This window comes from Lissotriton helveticus, chromosome 6, assembly GCF_964261635.1.
Source record: "Lissotriton helveticus chromosome 6, aLisHel1.1, whole genome shotgun sequence".
In the NCBI taxonomy this organism is placed as follows: domain Eukaryota; kingdom Metazoa; phylum Chordata; class Amphibia; order Caudata; family Salamandridae; genus Lissotriton; species Lissotriton helveticus.
Genome location: NC_136067.1, coordinates 496,515,074 through 496,531,953, shown reverse-complemented (window position 1 = coordinate 496,531,953; position 16,880 = coordinate 496,515,074). Strand labels below are relative to the sequence as shown.

General features: G+C 47.2%; 1 protein-coding gene across 1 annotated transcript in view; it reads right to left on the bottom strand.

Annotated features, from left to right (window-relative positions):
- The window catches only part of LOC144762707 (elongin-A-like), a 586,446-nt gene that overhangs the window by 123,586 nt on the left and 445,980 nt on the right, over positions 1-16,880 (bottom strand). The gene's annotated exons all lie outside the window — the stretch shown is intronic.

The following is a 16,880-nucleotide window of genomic DNA, read 5'->3' as shown; positions in this document are numbered from 1 at the left end:
GTGCTGTGGTTACACGTTAATCTTCTCGTTGCAGGATTTCTAATATTGCTATTTGGCCAAAGGTCGTTCTAATAAAAAATGTTATTTGATAATTTCAATAAGTTGCTCACTATTCTAACATAAACGATGTGTTTGACCTCGGAAACAGAAACTTCTGATGAGTGTATTTAGCAGCAGTGATACAGCGTCTTTTCCACACTCAGAGTCATGGAATACAGCACCAAGGAGATCAATAATTAGTCAGAAACTAACAGAACTAATGTTTCACCATTTTAAAAACAAACGTTTTCAGGTTTTTGACTGCCTTTAAGGTTCTTTTTGGAAGTATACCAGTCTTTTTGAATTTACTGTTTTTGAACTTGTTTGGTGGAACGATCTTCATTGCTGTAGGTTTTTCCGTGCTCATCATCCTTCAAACATGATCAACATGAATTACAGCACGCCATATCCAAGTCAAATGCACTGTTTTCAACCTGCAGCTTTCTTCTTGGTGGCAGATCTGCTTTCCAAGGTGAGCAAATAATGCACCTTATTCTTTCGTAGACCTCCACTGTCTTGGGTTCTTTCAATGCTTTCATTCTTTGACAGTCATTTGGAACAATGAGTCTTGTTTCCTGTGGATTGCTGGGATCTGATTCAACCAATAGTGCTTCATCAAGCATACTGCAGTGCTACAGACACTCCTCATTACAAGTTTTTGTTTTGAGTCTCCCTTAGTACTCCCACATGTGCCACAACTGTCATATGAGGGATTACCATTCTCACGATGTACGAACTGGACTTGTTATTTACCTACTGGCTCTATATGACGTCTCTTATGATTGTATATCGTAATTGTATTTATGTACACAAAAACAAAACCTTTAATAAACAGATCAAACAAAAAAATTGAGGGATAACCACTGTCCCTGTTCACTGTCTCTCATGAGACTATCGCAGCCACTCCAACATTGGTTCCAGCTTCAGTACTGAATCTTATGCTTTATTTACCTGTGCCAGCACCATTTTAATTTTTCAGTCATAAAAATGGCACCTCCAGGCATTACTTCAAGGCTACCAGCCCCTCCGGTCTCTTGCTTCGTCCAGAACCAGCATGCTTTGCCATATCTCACTGTCTCTGGTCTAGGAGCTTGAAACCTGCAAACAATCGGCTTGATCGTCAGTCAAAGTGGTACAAAAGGGGGTGGTGATGGACGGAGCATTTGAACCAATCAAACACTCACACCCAGTCAACAGATCTGGGTTTAATCCATCACCGTTCTTTAGCCCACTCTGCCACCCCAGTTCAGACATGGCCACATGCAAATCAGTCTGACCCTGTGCCTCATGGGAACAGTCCAGCCCAAACTGCCAAGCCATGCCTTCCCTGGACCGGAAATGTGAGAAAAATGCCAGAAACCGGTCCTAGGAAGCTTGTTTCCAGTCCAGGGAAGGCATGGCTTGGCAGTTCGGGCTGGACTGTTCCCATGAGGCACAGGGTCAGACTGATTTGCATATGGCCATGTCTGAACTGGGGTGGCAGAGTGGGCTAAAGAACGGTGATGGATTAAACCCAGATTGGTTGACTGGGTGTCAGTTTTTGATTGGTTCAGATGCTCCGTCCATCACCACCCCCTTTTGTACCGTTTTGATTGTCAGTCAGACCATGAAGCGAGCTGGAGCTATCAGACGCCTTTTCAAGTGAACAGAACAAAACTAAGGTTGAAACGGATCTTGCTCTGCAGACGGAGAAAGTATATGATAAAATGCTATGTGTGTAAAGAGGCTACCTTCATTTATATGGCAGTTGAGTGCTAAAATATACATTAGCTGGAGTCTAGGAAGGGAATGATTCTAATACAGATTGATTGCATTTAACTTACTGATCTCCACTTTTCCCCTCATCTTTACTGGCATCGCATTCTTACTTTTCACAATGATTTTTATTTCTGCTATAATGCTCATTCGCATAACTTGCACTAGCACGAGGCTTTAACATGAAATTAAGTCTTTTAAAAATTACAGAGTATGAATTTCTCGTGCGAGTCCATCTTTTTGGGAAATTGGCTGAATAACTCACTAACATATATATATAATAATAATGCAGTCTCTGACAGGAAGGATTGTTATGCGATTCACATGATCTCTAGGTAGGTCATGGTAGGTGTGTTTGTCACAGCCTGTTTCACTCATATTTGTAAGTTGGTTCACACAGGTGCTTCTCAGGAGGTCTGTTAAAGTTTTATCTGGGCCGTATTTACAAGTACAAGGGGACTTGCAAAAACATTGCACTCCTGAAAATTAAGATGGTTCAAGGTGCAGCAAACGTTCACCAACAATATAATTCATTTCAAAGTACAAAGTAAATTAAAGTAACTGGCTTTGGGAGGTACACTCCTATACAGTTCAATCATAAGGAGTGATAAAAAAACAAAATTCCAAACATTGCAGAGCGCATGTTCAGCGCTGGAGGGTAGGTAATAGTGAAGAATGTACCGACACCCTAAGCAGAGGATCTCTTGGTTTCAAACAGATCAAGGCAAAGCTCAAAAGATGAGGCTACAGAGTATCAAACTAAAGATCAGTCAGGCATTTCTCCAGCATAGGTAAAATGAGACGGAGCCCATCTGGTGACTGAATTGTCCAGGTAGGCAGGGTCGGATTGGTAACGGGGGCACTCGCAAAGCCTGAGGGGCCGGTGTCCAGTTCCAGCTCTGGGCTGCTTTTTCGAGCAGTCTGGGGGGACGATTTGGGTGGTTCGGTTACCGCCAGCGGCCGAATGGGTGCCTGAGTGGCCTTTCTTTCTCCCTTTTTATCAATGGTAGAAGAGGTGTCACTCCCTTTCTCTCGCTGGGCCGGCCAATTAATGTGTGTATATTGAGTGGGGGCAGGCGGTCTGAGCTGAAGTAGCTTCACTTGTTTTCAGGTGTGTTTCGCCAGTGTAAACTAATCCTTGCATTTTATTTTACCTCCCCCCGCCCCCTTCTTAAACAAAATTTCGCCGAAGCAGTGTTTTGCAAAAGGCAATATGCAAATGTGGGCCACTTTTTTAGCGTGCCTGGGCCGATTTGTAATCCCAATCCAACCCTGAAGGTAGGTAATCAATTTAACGTTAGCCCCTTTGTGCACCAACAAAGTCCATTAATGGAAGGATACAAACGTGGATTCCTCCAGCTTTACCCCAGTCATTGTGTGGTTTCCTGGCGTGATCTACAGGCAAGGTATTACATCAACCAACCTGAAGGGGAACCTTCAACTTTCCTACCATCACTAAATCCTTGTAGTCGGTATTGCTGACAAGGCGCACAGCCTTCAAAATTTGGGAATACAATGACGTTCACAATCCGGACCGGTTTACAAGTGCTGGGCGAAATTCCGATCCTTCTGTAAATTACAAGGTGTGTGATAATTATCTTTTAACATGATCTCTTCTAAATTACCGTAGGCCAAACACATGCCGAAATTTATCATGGGGGTGTGAAAAGGGCAAAAGATGCACAATTTGGTGTGATAAATATCGATTCTGCATGTTATGCCTAATTTTAAAAGGCACAGCTTTACAGGAGATACTTATTGCACCTTTTAACATCCATCCCGCGTGGCATCGGATTTTCTTTTTGTGTTATCATTTTTTTTATTAACTAAAGGAAGCACATACAACATGGGTAATTGTAATTCAATAACCAGAAGTGTCAACTTCGTACAGTAGTAAGGAGGAAGATATGATACATAGTATTCAGAAAGAGGAACGGGGGCAAGGAAGCAGTCACAGGATGCAGGGTAGGAGACAATATACGAAGACTGCTGGAAGGTGCTAACAGATGCTCTTGAGTAGTACTAAAGACCAAGAATAACAACTCTGGAAGGGAAGGGCAGCAGTCGGCATTTGTGTGTCTGGCATAGGACTGACCCCCATACATTGCGTCCGTGGGTGACTCTCAGGTCAGGGGTGTTGGGTGGGGAATGTGGAGGTGAACAACCAAATGGGAGGCGTCACCTGCATTAAGGGGTGGTGAGGCAATAAAGTAGGACGTATCAATGCAAAAAGAGGGGGACCAGAAGCAGTTATAGGTCCAGTGCCCGTGCTCCTTATGTTAATCGTTTAAATCAATTGGGGGACACTGTTACAGTTAGAGGGATGCAAATCGTCGCCCACTCAATATAAAGGGGGGGGGGGAGGAGAAGAGAAGGGAAAAGAGCAGAGCAACAAGAGGGAGATGTAAGTAGTCCTAGGTTTTTTAAGGTTTTTCAAGACCCACAAGTGAGAGGGAAGAGCAAGTCTGGTCTCTTGATGCCCTCACACACCCCGAAGGATGTAATGCCTCATCATCGTGCGTTTTGCTCCTCGTCGGTCCTGCTTGCAGTGATATATCCATATATTTCTGGGGGGGAATGATGCCATGGTAAGAGGTATATAGAGAGGAGAAAAAACGGGGCTGGGGGTCTCAGTCACCTTTGGTGAGGTGGGGGAGGGGTCATGTCGTTCTATGAGCTTGCGTGTCCTGGGGGGAGAGGTGGGGAAGCGTTTATGGAAGGGGTGGAGAAGGGTTTATGGAAGGGGTGGAGAAGGGTTTATGGAAGGGGTGGAGAAGGGTTTATGGGAGGGGAGAGAAGGGTTTATGGGAGGGGAGTTAGTGGAGATGGAAGGTAAAAAAATAAAAGGGCGAAGAGAAGGGGGTCAGGCTGCAGGGGAAAGGGAAGGAGTGGGACAAGGAAGGATGAAGTGTTACATGGGTTCGCAGAGGTGTAAGAGGGAGACGGATGGATGAAAAAGTGGGGGATGGAGGGGACGTAGGTGGGGGAGGGGTAGAGGGTGTAATGATAGGGGAGGTAAGGAAGGGGGAGGAGAGGGAGGCGGGCATTCCAGGTTGTAACAGCAGTCTGCTGTATAGGTCAGTTCAGTCTGATGTGCTTCAGGGGTGGGAGGCCTGGGGCCTGCCAGTGGTATCGTCATGGAGGAAAGGTGCCCACATCTGAATGAATATTCAGTCTTGTCCTGAAGGAGTAAATTACGCGTTCGTGTGAGGCAATTTGCATCATGACCACCAGGCAGGACTCCTGCGATGGGGGTACAGGCGATCTCCATTGGCGGAGAATACATATTGTGGCTGTGGCCAAGGCTGTATGAAGGAGGCGCTGCTATGGGCGAGAGAGATCTGGTGAGTTCTGTACGTCTTAGAGGATAGCTGTGTGACCATAAGGGTTGGATCGAAGAGCATTCACAAATGATGTGTGATGTCACAGTGGGTATTCATGCATCTCCAGCAATTCACATGGGGGAGAAGACCTCCCCTGGTCAATTTCGTTGGTGTCCAGTGCCAGTCGTGTAGCGTCCTAAAGAGGCAGAACTTCAGGCGAGCCCCTCTTGTGCCCCCATCTAGAGCTTCTAGTACGTTTGCCCATTCATCATCTTCGTAAGGGGTCTGCAAGCGTGCATGCCATTTAGCACGAAGGGCTCATGAAAGGGGCTGTGAGAAGGTGGGAGGAGAATGTGCCGTATAATCCTGACATCACTCCTTTGTGACATCCCCACATGTTCAGAGAGGATACCACAGGTAAGGGCTGCAGGGACAGGGGCCCAAGCAGCTCTTCAAACAGTACTGTAGTTGTATGTTCACCAGATCGGTCTCTGGTGTAGGCTGAATTCTTCTTTCAGCTGATAAAATGGTTTGAGGTTTCCATTAAGTAGTGGATGCCCACTTACCTCCATTGATCCCAAGACAGAGTCTGGCCGTTTATGCATATGCCATCATTGCCCCATAGCGGAGTTTCTTTTATGTAGTCGTGGGTCAATCCTGAGTAGGTGGTGCACATGCAGCCAGGCCTTATGCATTGCGCGTAGCACTTGGTGTGCAAGGCAGAATTGGCTGGTGTGGTACCCATAGAGGATAGAAAGCCTTGTGCCAGCTTAGAGTATTTCCTGATCAATGTGGACCCATTGCGGTGGATCGGGAACACCAGACAACATGTATGCTAGTTGGGAAAGGTGGAGCGCAAGGGCGTAATGTTCCACCGACGGGAGGCCCAGGCCGCAGCTTGAGCTGCGTAACCTCAGTTTGATTGTGGCCAATCTGGGTTTGGAAAATCCCTATACGAAAGTCCAGTTTTGGTAATCAATGAGGCATAGTGTAAGGAGAAGTACCTGGATGGGAAGAATTCCAAGTGTGTATGTGAAGCACGGCAATGTCACCATCCATACAGCTTGCACTCTACCCCACATGGAGAATCCCAGGTTAGACCACTTGTCAAAGTCTTATTTCTTCTGGACCATTAGTGGGTCCATGTTGTCAAAGACCATCCCCTCTGTGCCCCTATTCACCAGTATCCCCAGGTATTTCAGTCAGGAGGGTTGCCAACAGAAGGGGTAGCAGTGTATAGCCACTTTAGTGGTGCCAACTGAAATTGTGAGGGCTTCTATCTTGTCCCAGTTTTATTTATAGCCAGATAGGATTGAAAAAAGTCAAATAACACCCAGCAGGGCCATGAGTGCTAATTGAAAGTCTGTCAGAGCGAGGAGGACTTCATCTGCATAGAGATATATCTACGCCCACTATGTTGTTATAATTGCGGACCGTGGAAGCCAGGAGTTTCATGGCCAAGAGAAAAAGGAGTGGTGAGAGGGGGCAACCTTGATGCATGCCTCTCTGAAAAAAGGACTAGGTCGGACATGAATCCCCCACAGTTAACCTGAGCAGTGGGGCAGTTATACAGCAACCTCACCGTGGCGATACATTGATCTCCTAGGCCACAGTGTTCCATTGTAGCCAATAGGTTGTCCCATTCGATGCAGTCAAATGCTTTTTCTGCATGAAGGGAGAGAGCCAGTGCATCAGTCGGGATGTCTTTGGTTGTCCAGAGGATATGTGCTAAGGTACGCAGATAATTTCTGGAGGAGCGGCCTGGTACGAAGCCTACCTGCGTTTGGTGGACCAGAGAGGGGAGAACCTTACACAGACAGGCTGCTGAAACACTGGTCAAGATTTTAATGTCGAGGTTCAGTAGGGAAATAGGCCTGTAACTACCAAAGAGTAGAGGGTCTCTACCAGGTTTGGATAAGACAGTAATCACTGCCTTATTGGATAGGGGTCGCAAGGAGGACTCCCGTTCTGCTTCCTGAAAGGCTGCATGCAAGCTATTGACCTTCTTTTCTCCAGACCACCTTTAGAATTCTGCAGGGAACCCATCCAGCCGGGGGCTGTATGATAGGGCAATTTAGATATAGCGAGCGCTATCTCCTCCTTGCTGATTTTCTCCTCTAGGAGTTCCCTACCCTTGTCTGAGAGACAGGGGGAAGTCCACCCCTTTCAAAAAGGTGGCCATTCGATCTGCGTCAGCTGTTTCCCCCTAGAGCGTCAAGCGTCTTGTAGAATGAGGTAAACTCATTCACAACATCTTGGGGGCGGATAAGGACCTTATCCCCTGCCGAATTTATAGCGGGGATGTCCATAGAGGCTTACTGTTGATGTAGCTGGGTCCGTAGCAGTCGCCCAGCCTTTAACCCATATTCATATTGTCACCCTTTCATTCTTTGGAAGGCATACTCTGCTTTTGAAGTGAAAACACTGTTAAGAGCCATCCGGGCTTGTTCTAGGAGCCTGAGGTGCAGCAAGGTGGATTGGGTGGCGTAGAGGCAGGTACAAAATGGGATATCCCTCTCCAGGACCTTCTGGTGGGTAGCCGCTTTTCGGCCACTGCAACGTCTCATATTAGTTGCCCTCCAATGATGATTTTGCTGCAGCACATAGTACTCTGTGGGAAGCTACTGCATTATTGTTGTCTGAGACATACATGGAGAGGTGAGTTTTCAATTGGTATTTGCCCTGAGGTGTACAGTGTCATTGTATGTTCATCCGCCATGGATATTGTCGCCTCTAATATTTGAAATTCCTGGAACAGTACAACTGTTCTGAGATACAAAAAAATAGTCCAGCCTGGAGAGTGTGCCGTGGACCGGAAGTGAAAGTATACTCTGTGTCTGTTGATTGGCTAAGGCGACTATGATCTACTAGTCCATTGTCCGAGATCACGTCACTCATCGGGGCCCTATCAGCATCGTTGCCTCGGTCTAGAGGTCCCGTTCTGTCAACGATCAGGTCCAGTGTGAGGTTCAAGTCCCCTCAAACAATATATTGCGAGGCTCCCATCTCCATTAATAGATGATTCAAATGGAGGAGGAACAACTGTTTCTCCTCAGTTGGTGCGTAAACAGACCCCAAGCATAAGGAGTTGTCTCCGAGGCATAATTTAGCAAATGTGCATCTGCCATCAGGGTTGGACTATGTCTTGGTTATGGTGACTGGTAGAGATTTACAAAGGAGGATCGCGACTCCGCATTTGCAGGGGGGCCGCTATCAGGGGTTGTCTTAGCTGCTATACTACTGTGTATTACTTTACCTACCCAGTCTTGTCGCAATTTATCAGATTCCAGGGCGTCTAAATGTGCCTCTTGTAACAGAGCCACATCTACTCTTTTGGACCTAAGGTAAGAGTACTTTTTTCCTTTTGAAATAGTGCATAAGACCATTAACGTTCCAAGAGAGGCTGTACAGCAGGTGAGAGGCACACATATCTGAGATGGTGCAGGAGACTCGTGTGATGATGCCAAGGTAAGGTAAGACTATCAGGTACAATAGGAGGTTACTCCTGAAGCTGTGCGAAAATATGCTGTGTTAGTCGGGAGAGACAATGTCAATGATTGTGGGCGGGAGGAATATAGCTGAGGTAGGGATGTGGTTAGGTCTGGTTGGAGGTGCGGAAGAGGGGTTGGGACAGGTGGGAACAACAGGTGTCAGGACGGGGGGCGTAGGCTGGGGAGGTGTGAGGTCACACAGGTAGGAAAAGAAGGGGGGGATTGGGAGTGGGTGTATCCCCGGCCACCAGGAGAAGGGCGCTCAGGGGCAGCAGTCGGTGTCAAGGGGATAACAGGTACTAGTATCTGGAATGCAGATGTCAGGAAGATAAGTATATGTATAGAAATGAGGATTGGCAGGAAGGGAAAGCAAGGGGAACTGCTGCTAAAAATTACCACTGGGGATACTGATCTGTGTACTGCGGGTCTCAGCGGGTCTAGGCTTGTGAAGGTAGCGCTTCGAGGGGACTCCATCTGGAGGCAGGGTGTTGAAAAAGATGAGTTAGTAAGTGAACAGAGTTGGGCAGAGTGGGTGGAATGGGCAGGGGCTCAGGGGGTCAGTACGGGCTCCATTGTGAGTGAAGGGGGGCAGAGTTGATGGAGTCTTGTCTGGTGTGTGTGTGGGGGGGGGAGGTAGCCAATGTCCCCACAAGTGTGATAGGGTGGATAAATGGATACTTACTAGCTCTCCAGTGGTGCAGGAGTCCTGAGGTAGAGTGGAGAATCTAGTTTGCAAATAAGAGGTGGGGTGCATTGGTTAGGAGTAAATAGTGGTTACATGTGTGTCTAAGAAAAGGGAGGATGATGGGTGTAAGGGGGAAAGGGATGGCCGTTCGGCACCCCTTGTGTTATAACTCTAGGCCTAACATGCTAAAGGAGCCAGTGGTGGTATCCCCTGAGAAAAGGGATGGAGGTGGAAGGAGGTTAGAACTGGTAGCATGTGATAAGAATCAAACAAAGAATACAGTGATAACAATAATAACTGGCAGAGGCTGGTCAATAAGCATTACATTCAGTTATAATGGTGTTCAAGGCTGATTGCTTGATACTCAGCTGTCCGTTGCTTCTCTCAGCCTCGCATCGGCAGGCCCGGTTGTACCAGTTGCGAGGCAGCAGCACAAGTTTCTGGGTGATCACTCCGTTGTGGAGCTGGGTTTCAGGGGGAAAATAGAGCTTTGTCTTGGTCCTGCTCCTGTGTGACAGGCAGCTAATGAATAGAGGGCCTGCACTTTATCTCCATGGGCGCGGGCTGCCCTATTGGGGTCTCTGCCTCGATGTCAGGACCTGGTGTTGGTCCTCCACCGTCTGCCTGACTGGGGTGATGAGGGGGCGAGGCGCTGTATTGTGGGCTGTCTCAGTTGGAGTGCAAGAAGCGTCCATGTCCTGCCCCTGAAAACTGTCCAAGAAGAGGTTCAGATCTTCCGGTTCTCAGAAGTCTTTGGAGATGCCATCTTTGGTGATCTGGAACTGTGCAGGTTTAAAAAGGCCCTACTTGAAATCAATTTGGTGCAGGCGGGGTCAAAAGGAGAGTAAGGCCTTATGGAGGTGATTGGTCTCTGGAAAAGTCTGCTGCAATGTGCATTTCGTGGCTCTCATACATGAACGGGCCCCGAAGAGTGTGCCAAGGAAAGTAGTTGTCGTGCTTGCTCATGGTTGCAAGAAAAAGGCAAGGAGAGGCAGGGGTGAGCTGCAGTATCCTTGCGTGGAAGGCCAATGCGGCAAGCACATTGCATCTCTTTTTGAGGCTTAAAGGAAATGCCTGTGAGTTTTGGGAGAGTGTCTGTGGTGAAGGCTTTAATATTAGGGCCCTCTATCGCTTCCAGAAATCCCAAAAAACAGACGCTGTTCTTTCTGCTGCGGTCCTCCAGGTTAAACAGCTTTCTGCGGAGGAAAATAAGTTCCCGGTCTCGGTCCAGCACATTGTCCAGATGGCCCTCTAGCACAGCCATCCTCTCGTCCCACCAGTCTACACGGGTCTGGAAACCTGCAATGTACAGCCTTATCAACTTTGTTTACTCCGTCCGAATAGATATGCAGGCGTCCATGCCTTCCAGGCAGAAGCCTAGCGCTGAGATTTCCTGTAGCATGCGTTCCATGTTATTGTCCTGGGCAGTGTTCATAAGAGGCTGATGGGCAGCCATGGTGCACAGCTGTTTAGGAGCTTCCATGAAGAGGAGCTGCTGTGTGGTTTTTCCAGAGGCTTTGCCAGCTGGCATTTATCCGTGAGCATAGTAGAGCACTCTGCTCACACTCCGTGCAGGTCCGGTCACCAGCAGTGAACAGTGTTTGATATGGTGTCTGCTAATCTTCGTTCCCCGTTGCTGGATTGTAGGTTGGATGTGCTGGTATGTCCTCCAGTGACTATGGGGTGTGTGGATACTTCCTATGTGAAGAGATCCAGAGGCAGTACTAGGACCTTTAGGGAGGTTGCGCTGAGTAGGTACTGTCCAATCGTCGGCTAGCTTCCTTGGCTAGGGTGTCTGGTGCCGAGGATTCAGATGAGCTGTTCTCATATGTGGATTGATTAGTTATGCTGAGTGCTTGGTTGCCCCATATGTCCACAGGTCTGCTGCATTGCCCTCCTTGCAGACAGGCCATGGGGTGTGGGGCTGCAGGAGATCATGGTGTAGTGGAGTCCCTGAGAGATGTGTGGAGAGGTCTCCTGCAGCATTCAAAGGGGGGATGAGAAAGCCAGAGTGGTTGCAATCCAGCTACGCAACTCAGGTAGCGCAGGGTAAGGCACACCAATCTCTTGGTGGCTTGCTTGTGTGGGATGGAGAGGATCCGGATCCGATGGGCCCTTGCACGTGCAGGTTGTTGAGCCGTGGATGACAGGGTAGGACCTGCCACCACCGAAATGGGTAGAGCTGACAATATCTAGGCTCTTCAGGAGGCGCAGTGGGTGGAGGGATTGGGGATCCTGGTGCTCGATGAGCCCTGCCGTACCACGGATGCACCCCTTGCCTGTCTCAGTGATTTGTTGAGGGAGGATGGTACAGTGCTGCAATGAGAGCAAACCCTAGTCCTCCCTCTACTGCCCACGTGAACCCTGCATTCATTTCCCCATTCGTGTGTGCAGTGGAGGGGAGGCAATGAGGTGTAGGAGAAGGGGAGGAGCCCAAACCTACCTACATTATGACTCGCTTTTGTGTGCGCCCAAGTCCAGGGCCTCACGGGATTGTGGCTGCCGAGGACATGAGCAGTGGGCAGCAAAGGGACGCTCGGGCCCTCTGGGTAGCGAGCCACACTGTCGTCAGTACCATGGCCATGGTACAGCAAAGTCTCCATTCGGGGCAGGGCTACAGGTTGTGAGTCCCCCGGTGCATCTCTGAGGGTCAGAGGCTCTGGAAGGACTGGAGTGCCGGTGGCTACGAGCTGAGTCCAGAAGGAGGGTTGGGCAGAGGTACTATGTGAGGGTTGAGGCTTTGTTTCTGCCTCAAGGACCCATAGTCTCACCCGGCCGCAGAGGGTTCAGGGAAAGCTGGCAGCTGTGGCGAGTGGCCGAGACCCCTGTCCGGGCAGCTGATGGTGGGTATGGGTTAGGGAGGGTTGCAGGATCTTTGCCACACTGTAGAGGCCACTGTCTGTCTGGGGCACGGCTCTCAGCAGAGCTCCAGAGTCAAGCGATCATCCTTGTTCGTGGCCATACCATGCCTTCATGGCATCGGATTTTAAAAGGTGCGACAATAATCTCCTTTCCAACCAGACACTCGAAATGAGGGCCTCAGTGAGAGATAAAGTGCTCCAGTTACTTGGGAACTGAAACCAGATTTTTACATAAAGGAGTCTCTAGACCCTCTTGTCGAGAACAAGCAAAAATCATTTGTACCAGAGCTATACAATTGGCTGCAAACATCCATCAATCTCCCTATAATTTGGTGCAATTACAGCCAACCTTTACTAGGGGCTGGGATAAAATCTGGGTGTACTGAATGTCTGAGGGACCCAAACACTTGGTTGACGAAGCAAAAAACAAATTATGGGGAACCTCCAGTGGGCTCAACTGTTTAGTGCGGGGTGGGGGCGAATGGGGACTTTGGGATCCTATTTTTTAAATCATAGTTTCTCAGCCCTCTATATGCATTCAAATATGTAGTGGGAGGGAAATATCAAGAAAAACAAGCGCACTAATGAAATCTGCTGTAACTTTCCCGCAGACAGGTCTGAAAGACCAGACAAACACCTTGGAAAGGCTATTGAATCAGTGGAAATAAAACTAGAAGTTTTATCTCGCATGCACGAGGGGGTGGAACAAGCATTGCAGAAGCCTGAGAACTGGCTGTGGTTAGTCAATCAACACTACAACAAGCAAGGCTTCGCTGCAGCACACAGCTGAATTACATAAGCAATTATGAAACGGTTGTTATCCAAAATAAAACTCACTACAAAACCTAAGGAGATGGGCACAAATCAGGGCCTGGGGCATTCCAACATCCACTTATAAATGACAGCTACTGTCACTAATGGAGCAACAAGTGGCAAATCTATTAAAGAAAAATATATAAGGACATGATGTAAGGAGCAGAGTTGAAAGGAGAAAGCACTAGTTAGGAAGAGGGACTGTGATGCTTATATTGAGCTTGAGAGCAGCAGAAGAGAAGAAACAAGTTCAGGGTGAGGGTCCAAGGACGTTACTTTTTTTTCCTTCAGTGTCTCAGGGATAAGGTTGAAGAAAACAGACCTCCTGCAAGTCATGGGAAATCTCTGCGCTAAACATATCCAGATGACAACTACAAAACAAAGTTGGTAGATCACTAAGAAGTATCTGTTCCTTACCTACTGAAATTATGCTAGGGCCTTCCTATAGGTTCTTAAAAGGGCAGACCAATTGCTGACCGAAAGGTATGAAAACTTTGATTTTACTTTCCTTTCCCGGTTACAAGTAGAATGTCACTGGAATATAAATGGAGGAGTTCTGAAACTGAAAAATATACATTCAACAAGAGGGAGTAGTGGTTTTGAACTTGGTATGTTTTTGAGACAGGTTTACTTCTCTTCTGTTAAAGGTCTCTCACATTAACCTCTATGCACCAACCTCATTTGATGTATATAATTGGTATATTCCAATTTGCCCTAACTCAACTGAATGGCTAAGACACATTTCTCATTTACAGTCTCCAGAGTTAAAATGGATCTCTGCAACAGAGTGCATTTGGATGTATTTGTGAATGCTGCATCATCTGTCTTGTCTATAAAGCACCTAGGACTCAATGTTTGTGTTGATACTTCCAATTGTTTTGTGTAATGTGCCCTACCATTCTTCACCCAGAATCCCCTTTTCACCTTGGCAGGCTTCTTAACCTTGCATCCATGCTACTCTTAGATGAGGCCATAGGGCAATCATGAGTCATGTGACCCCCTCTGGATCGTCCTGCTTGGCATCTTCGATGAAACAAAAGCTCCAACCCCCACCAATTTAACATAACTGATGTTTGCCAGGAACAAGTGACTAAGATTCGAAACCTGGTAAAACAAACAGCTGGGTGAATTTGAGCTCAACTTTCACACCACTCCAAGTCATTTGTCATTTGGATTTAACCTGAACATCGGCTTCATCCTCGAAAAGCATTGCCAGAAAAACTATCAGCCTGGTAGTAGTTCTTTACTGGAAAAAATAGTGTTTCCCTTAGAATCTTCTGAGCTGATTATCAAGTCCTCGAACTCTTACGCACATTGATGATGGCAACATTCTATAATACACTTCAATAGACTACAATTACCCCATCAAGGGCACCCTACAAGCAGCAGCCTGCATCATGATGAGCCTGAAGAATTTTGATCACATCACTGGCCCCCTGGTGCACTCTGTTGGCTCTCTTTGCCAGCCCACACCCTATTCCAAACCAGCTCCATCATGTGCAAAGCCATCACAGCTAGTTTACTGCCTAACTGGCTGTCAAACCCGAAATATTTGGTGGCTCTTGGCACACCAGCTGCCGGAATACCATGAGGCTGGAGATGAAGTGCAAAGAAAAGGAGCAGACCATCTCTATGTATGCACCCAGGATTTGAAACAACATATCTGAATACTTCAGGACTGTCCAAAACCCGTTGTAGTTTAGGAAAGAGCAACACACAAATTTGATGAGTGGAAGGCATGAATTTATATTAGCCACTGGTATTTTCCCTGGTCTGCATTACATATCCTCTACATCCACTCTCTCATTTATCCCAAACCCCATACCACTACTATGATCGCCAAAATCACCCTTTCTAGACTCTCTCCTGCTCTACCCCTCCTTGCATCATCTGACACCTCTTTTTACTACACCGATCCCCGAAAACAAACCTTTCTAAACTCTCCCCTCTTACTCCTCCCCTCCAAAACTCCTTTTAACTCATCCAAAAGCCTCTTCCTACAGCTAAGACCTAAAAAAAAATCCTTCACTCTTTTATCCCTCCACTATCCTTTTCAATCAAAATTACCAGACTAACATGTTCACTTCTCAAATTCCATATTCAACTATACTAATATACTGCCCAAATAACTGAAAACATATCTACTACTCAAATTACTTCATATTTATACTATACTAATTTTCAACACTAATCCTTTATGGGTTCCGGAGTGGCGTGCTACTCGCCAGAAAAGCGCTTCAACACCCATCAGGGGTAACAAGTGCTATATGAATGCTAATCTTTCTTCCCTTTTTATCCCTCCGCTATTCTTCTCACTCCAAGTAACAGACTAATATCCACCACTGAAATTACCTCATATTTCACCAAATTAATTCATCACTAATCCTTTATAGGCTTCCTGAATAGCGTGCGTCAACAAGCGATAAATAAATACAAACCTTTGTCCTCCTCTATCCTTCTGCTATCATTCCATATCCAAATAACTGACTAACCTATCAACCACTTAAAATATACTTGCATGTTTCGCTATACTAATGCAACACTAATCCTCTATGGGTCCCGGAGTAGCGCGCTACTTGCCGAAAAAGCGCTTCTACGCCTCATCAGGGGTAGTAAGCGCTATATAAATGCAATTACAATACAATACAATACTAAATTATCCTGTGCTCATCCTCTGGTAGCTTGTCAGAGCAGGCAGGCTTAACTGTATAAAGTATTTGTACTGCCACGGGTGAGGACCCAGTTTTCCTGGGGTTGGGGTAGCCTGAAATGCAGGGCTGAGCCGCACACAGTGTTCAGGGTCTCCGGGGGCAGCAGGAATGCTCATGATGGTGCTAGGATGTGATGAAGCATGGCTCTCACTTCTTCGACTTGCCAGCGGCAACTGGCACACCCAGGATGGTGCAGGGAGGAGGTTAAGCACCGCACTCGTTCCTCCAAATTGCCATCGGCAATAGGCCTGCTCAGAGCAGTGCTGGGATCAGATACAGCAACACACTTCTCCACTTTTCCACTGGCACAGACACGCTCTGAGCGCTGGAAGTGCTGAGACGAAGCATAAGATCTTTGATGTCCCTGAGACATCGCAGATAACAGGGGGCAAATGAGCATGATATCAATTTCTGGGCACACATATTGCATATATTACCTTACTGATGAAGTCCAAGTAAGCTGAAACTGTTCTGAGGTTCAGTATATTCCCATCTGGAGGAAACCTAGCCTGACAGCTGCAATGCTACTATTGGAGCAGGACACACAATTTGATTTGCATATATTGTTCTCTGTCGAGAGTGGCAAAGTGAGTAAAAGATTATGGACTGAAATGCTGTCCTAGCAATCACCACTGGTTAACATCAGTTCAAGCTTTTCTTCCACCACTTTGCTGTTCATTCTAAATTAGAGGTGAAGACAGACCTCTTTAAGGGAAACCGCATTAACCACTTGGGTTAAGCCACGCATGCTGTTTCCACACAAGCTGAACACCGCGTGCCTTAAACACACATTTGCTTGGTTTAGTCAGTCAGCGGTTTAGTTGCAGGGACCAGAAGGTAGACCGGAGAGAGGAAGAATTGGACTTGTTAAGTAGGGCTTGGAGGGGATGGGGGTAGTTTTCAGCGGGGTAGTTTTAGGACTCAAGGCGGGGGGGAGTTTTCAGGGATAGGACAATTGTAGGGCTCACTGCTGTGGCCTGGGTTTGGGGTAGTTTTTTGGAAAAGGGTCTTTTTTAGGGGTCAGGGTAGTTTTTGAGGCTGGGTGCTGTTTTAGGGGTCAGGGCTGAGGTCGGCATAGTTTTTAGGGCTGGGGACCAGGTTTTAGGGTGGGGGATCGGGTAGATTTTAGGGTTGGGGTGGGGCGCATAGCAGAGCTGCAGGACGGATTTTATGGCTAATGGCAGGGAGGAGGGGATCGAGGT